The sequence below is a fragment of the Entelurus aequoreus genome, linkage group LG01 (genome assembly GCF_033978785.1).
Source record: "Entelurus aequoreus isolate RoL-2023_Sb linkage group LG01, RoL_Eaeq_v1.1, whole genome shotgun sequence".
NCBI classification, from domain to species: Eukaryota; Metazoa; Chordata; class Actinopteri; order Syngnathiformes; family Syngnathidae; genus Entelurus; species Entelurus aequoreus.
Genome location: NC_084731.1, coordinates 62,730,161 through 62,736,160, shown reverse-complemented (window position 1 = coordinate 62,736,160; position 6,000 = coordinate 62,730,161). Strand labels below are relative to the sequence as shown.

Sequence of the window (6,000 nt, the reverse complement as noted above, 5' to 3'; positions counted from 1 at the left end):
TTTCAATGTACTGTTTACAAACCTGATGATGTATTTGATGAATAACTAATAATCATGCTTTTAATCCCATTGTTGAAAAAAATAAAAGTCCATATAACCATCACAGTTGTAGACGTCCCCTCATGAGACCGTACAGGACTGTACCATATTTGTATTGTAGCATTCGCCTCTACTTCCTTGTTCCCAGCATGCCTCACTGCAAATAACCTCAACCACCGTCTCCAACAAAGGTTGAAGAGTCATGTCCCTCTTTTGCAAAGCCCCAATGTCTTTGGGTACCTCCCATATGTCCTTTCCCAATGTCTCTTTTAGGTCTGGCTCCCCTGCTTGTGGACCTTTCTTAAAGCTGGCCTTTTGTAGCCTCTGCAAATAGACTACTGTCCAGGGTGGAGAAGGGATTAGATCAAGTGGTTTCCTTGTTGACTTCCTTCTCTTGACTAGTCCCAGCACTTGCCTCGTGTGACCACAGGACCTTACATGTGTGTTACAATTGTTGGCCGTGTGATAGGTGATGAGCCAAGAAGACGCCAGTGAAGAATCATCGAACAAAAAGCTTTATTTGTTTCAGAGAGCCTCAGACTGGAACTCCAGCTTCCAGGTGAAAGAGTTTGGGCCTGATTACTCCTCTGGTGTCCTCTCGGACCACTGTCCTTAAACACCTTTTACACGAAGACCCCCACTCTTCGTGACTCTAGCCTTGGAGCCGGCCAGTCTGGACAAAGCCCAATTTGTTGCTTGGCCAGTCAATATACAGTATTTCCTCTGATCGGTTTGAGTCGAGTGACCTCTACTCCTACTTGTGAGGGATTCCTACCAGATGTTGTTAATGTCTTCACACTTCCTCCTAAAATCCAAACCTGCATTCCTTTAGGATTCCAATTTCCTGGGGGCAACAGCCACCACTCTCTGGAGAGCTTGTGATGGACATCTGCACCCGAAGCTATTTAAGGGCATATTGCCTTAATAGGATAATCCTCTAAAGGAGTCTGTGACCAAATACAAATACATGCTATTTCACAATCATATAAGAAAATTGTATACGGTATTATTTACCACACCGTGCTGTCTTCTATCAGCACATCCAATAGCACTGGTAAGTTCCATCCCAAAATGGCTGCCACCGGCAGATTGTCCACCACTCCCACAGTTAGTAGATAGGATTGTTCGTCCACAACAATCGTAACTTTCACCGTAGGGTAGGAGTGTTTGTCTCCGTGTACACATGCAATGTCCTTCATCCTGCTATAGTCCACCATGGCACTAAATCCCTACAAACTAGCAACAGGCAACTACCAGAGTTCACTAAAGCAGATACTGGTTTACCATTAAAGGCCTACTGAAACCCACTACTACCGACCACGCAGTCTGATAGTTTATATATCAATGATGAAATCTTAACATTGCAACACATGCCAATACGGCCGGGTTAACTTATAAAGTGCAATTTTAAATTTCCCGCGAAACTTCCAGTTGAAAACGTCTATGTATGATGACGTATGCGAGTGACGTCAATCGTTGAAACGGAAGTATTCGGACACCATTGTATCCAATACAAAAAGCTCTGTTTTCATCGCAAAATTCCACAGTATTCTGGACATCTGTGTTGGTGAATCTTTTGCAATTTGTTTAATGAACAATGAAGACTGCAAAGAAGAAAGCTGTAGGTGGGATCGGTGTATTAGCGGCTGGCTGCAGCAACACAACCAGGAGGACTTTGACTTGGATAGCAGACGCGCTATCCGACGCTAGCCGCCGACCGCATTGATGATCGGGTGAAGTCCTTCGTTGCTCCGTCGATCGCTGGAACGCGGGTGAGCATGGGTGTTGATGAGCAGATGAGGGCTGGCTGGCGTAGGTGGATAGCTAATGTTTTTAGCATAGCTCTGTGAGGTCCCATAGCTAAGTTAGCTTCAATGGCGTCGTTAGCAACAGCATTGTTAAGCTTCACCAGGCTGGAAAGCATTAACCGTGTAGTTACAGGTCCATGGTTTAATAGTATTGTTGATTTTCTGTCTATCCTTCCAGTCAGGGGTTTATTTCTTTTGTTTCTATCTGCAGTTAAGCCCGATGCTATCACGTTAGCTCCGTAGCTAAAGTGCTTCGCCGATGTATTGTCGTGGAGATAAAAGTCACAGTGAATGTCCATTTCGTGTTCTCGACTCTCATTTTCAAGAGGATATAGTATCCTGAGGTGGTTTAAAATACAAATCCGTGATCCACAATAGAAAAAGGAGAAAGTGTGGAATCCAATGAGCCCTTGTACCTAAGTTACGGTCAGAGCGAAAAAAGATACGTCCTGCACTGCACTCTAGTCCTTCACTTTCACGTTCCTCATCCACGAATCTTTCATCCTCGCTCAAATTAATGGGGTAATCGTCGCTTTCTCATTCTGAATCGCTCTCGCTGCTGATGTAAACAATGGGGAAATGTGAGGAGCCTTTCAACCTGCGACGTCACGCTACTTCCGGTACAGGCAAGGCTTTTTTTTATCAGCGACCAAAAGTTGCGAACTTTATCGTCAATTTTCTCTACTAAATCCTTTCAGCAAAAATATGGCAATATCGCGAAATGATCAAGTATGACACATAGAATGGATCTGCTATCCCAGTTCAAATAAAAAAAATTCATTTCAGTAGGCCTTTAACAGTCACATTTTTGAATCACTAACGCCTTCAATGTTCATAGATTCAGCACGAGGGGAATAACAGGCCCCACCTAACTTAGCTTTTCGTAGCGGGCACAAAGAAGCTTTATGTCCCGGCTGCTGGCAGTAAAAACAAATCAACTCCTAACCAGTGCCTCGCTGACTTGCTGTTGGGCTTCGGGGTACAGGTGGCTGCCGGTTAGTTCTGGGCTGTGATTAGGTCTTATGACTGTACCTCATGGTTGCTCGGCCTCCTCTCCTGGCGTTGAGGTACTGCAGGGCTAGCTTAACAGCCGCTACACCTTCGGTGGACTCTTGTTCCTTCACCCACATGCGGATGTCTCCAGAAAAGCATGCAGAGAAGTCGCTCCAAGACGATCTGTTTCCCGATCTGCTCCTTCGAGTGCTGCTCCGGCCGATAGAGACCTCACAGGCGGTGATAGGTTTCCGCTGGGTTCTCCCCCAATGGCAATGCAGCAGAGCGAAACTTCTGTCGGTAGGTCTCCGGCGAGATGTCGAACTTCATCATGCTCGCCTCCCTCATGTCTGGGTAGTAGTAGGCAGTCTCCTCTTTCATGGCAGTGTAGGCCCCCAATGCCTTCCCTGTGAGCAGAGGAACTAGACGACAAGCCTCCTCATCCTCTGACCATGCCCATGTCTTTGCCATGCGCTCAAAGCGCAGCAGATTGTTGTCAATGTCCTCCCCTATTTGATACTGAGGATTTTTTGTCTCACTGTATGCTCTGCTTAGACACACTGTGCCACCTGCCTGAGTTCTGGCGACCTCCAGTAGAGAACTGCGGCGTAGCCTCGGAACTGGTGTGGGTATGTTCAGGCGAGGGCTGGTGGTTGTTCCTTCAGATGCTGGTGTGGTTTGATGACCTTGTGGATTGGTTGGGGTGGCTTGCCACTCCTGAGCTCTCTCCTGCTGTAGCAGTATCGAAGTTCTGAGTTCTCTGAACTCTGCAAGCATTACCTCCTCTTTGCTGCTGTCCTTTGAAAAAGGTCCTCATGAAGGCAAGCAGCTCCTCCCAGCGGCTGTCCGAGGTACTGCAGCACCACCCATGTCCTCCTCATCTGTTGCCCAGTCCTGGACATCGGCACCTTCCCCTGCTGTCATGGGCTCCCGTTTCTGCGAGCGCAGCCCTGCACGCTTCCTGAGGGGTTGTGCTGACAACTGGCCATCCCGCTTCTGACACCAAATGTTGCGGGTTGGTTAAAAAAAACTGTATAACCATGCAACCAAGAATGGCTCAGACCTCTATTATCAACAATACAATTGTTTCAAATGCAACAATACATATATGTAATGATAACTTGAAAACACAAAATAAAGCAGATAAATGGAGGTGAAGAAAGAGAAACCAACTGTTTTGACCTTCTAGATTGTTATAGTAACAATAGGTTAAGCTTTATCAGTGTGCCACGTTACCCAGTTTCCCCTAGGGCAACAACGTTAATATGTTTGATGAAATGTTATTATATTCATGACTATATGTATGCATATGCACTTGTATATGTACAGTATGTGCACAGTAAAATCCCCAGTGTAAAATATGCAGTGTTAACATGCATTACATCTATCAGAGTTATTACAACAACAGCTGGAGTAAAACGCCCCCCAGTGTTGGTGTTGATTTCCGTCGTTAAACGAGACAGTGTTAGAGTTACTCTGATTAGCCCCGCCCTCCAGCCCCTCCTTGTGCCCACACCCTGAAGAATTTTCTGGAAGCCATATTCTGAATGTTTAAGGACTGTGGTAAGTTGCTTCTCCTCTCTTACTAAATCAATTATTTGTCATTTGTAGCATCATGTCAGAATTTACTTTATATTGTTGCTCAATATGTAATTAAGTTATTTGTGTACGGTTTTGTATCTAAAAAATATGGTATTCTAAAAGGGCTAATGTCACCCAGTGAATGCTAGCTTAAATGTTAGCCACCTCAGACTTCATTTTTGCGCGGGCTGTGGGACAATTTCAAACATTATGTGAAATAGAATATTTAATATGTAAATTGTACATAATTATATACTGTATAAACCTGGACAACTTACATTTTACTCACTTATTCACAAAATACAGGTTTTCACTGTAGTATAGTGATGTACATGTACACTTGAGCACTTATAATGCCTAATGGAGTGCTTCAGTACTCATATCTTTTAATTATTATTATTATTTTTTCTTTTTAATGTATTTATTTTTCTAACTTTTAATACAAGGGTTTTTCGACCACGGAGCACAACATTAGAACAGTCATTTTTACACGTTTGTTACATTTACAGGAAACATTTAAGCCCAAAAATAGATTATTTTTGCACCCAGTGCAAATAACGCAGAACCTTTGTCATTCCGCGCACACAACAGTGGAAGCTAGGTATGTTAGCCGCTTGGCTAGCAGACGAGGCTAGCAGAGCACTGGGCGGACAGGTGAGTTTACCGCCGCTGCCACGAAGCTAAAGGAGGAACTCATATAAATACCACGGTGTTTCTATGTCTAATATCAGGTTAGTGTGCCAGGTAATTTTATCATTGTATAATCTTGTGACTATATGCTCCGTGTACAGGCTGGGAAAGGGAGAGTGAAAAGATGTCAAAATATTGTAAGGACGCCACTCGCGCCGTTATCAACTACTGTAAGCTGTATTCAACGCCAAAATAAATATATAATAATGAACGCACAGAAACCGGCTTTTACTCTGTTCTTCGTTACACACACAGACCAAACTTGAACCTCCTCTTGCTCTGTAAACTGCATGTAAATGGCTTCAAGTTTATCAGAAACCAGAACATTTGTAACTACCTACACAGCAGAAGACTGCTATACGGATCCGCCTTCAAGTCGCCCAACCCGCGTTACTGTCACATTCGTTTTGGCTCCGCCTAGAGGATACAGCTCCGCCTCTGAAAATTGTACGGTCAGACAGCTGATCCTGAGCGGACTCGTGTCTGATTCGCATACGCGGACGCGACAAACTAAACCGGCGCGCGCCGCCTAGAGTTATCGGCTCCGCCTACGCGCGCTGAGCCGACCAATGTCTGCACCCGCAGACGTGGACGCGCCTACTAGCGTGTACGCGCATGAGCCAAGATCTCTGGACTTTCTTTGCTGGAACACGAACGTAAGTATAGATTTATTGATTTATTGCTACATTCGCAGTAAAGATCGGCCTTTGTGTTTCCATCATCATTTATGTATGATTGTAATGACGTTGTTTGATATTAGGACTAGCAGTAAAACTTTATATTCTGTAAAAAAAGGCTTTTATTTCCAGCGCCGCCTCCCAGAATGCTTTGCATGGGGACGTGCGTCTGACGTCACGTATTCAGAAAATTCGAAATGGCTGCACGCGGG

At 44.7% G+C, this 6,000-nt stretch overlaps 1 protein-coding gene across 1 annotated transcript in view; it reads left to right on the top strand.

Annotated features, from left to right (window-relative positions):
• LOC133655591 (protein SSUH2 homolog) overlaps positions 1-96 on the top strand; it is a 35,511-nt gene extending 35,415 nt beyond the window's left edge. Inside the window, exon 12 of the mRNA XM_062055879.1 lies at positions 1-96. This exon is cut by the window's left edge and continues 887 nt beyond it. The gene's annotated coding sequence lies outside the window, so the exon portion shown is untranslated.
• Positions 97-6,000: the final 5,904 nt, after the last annotated feature.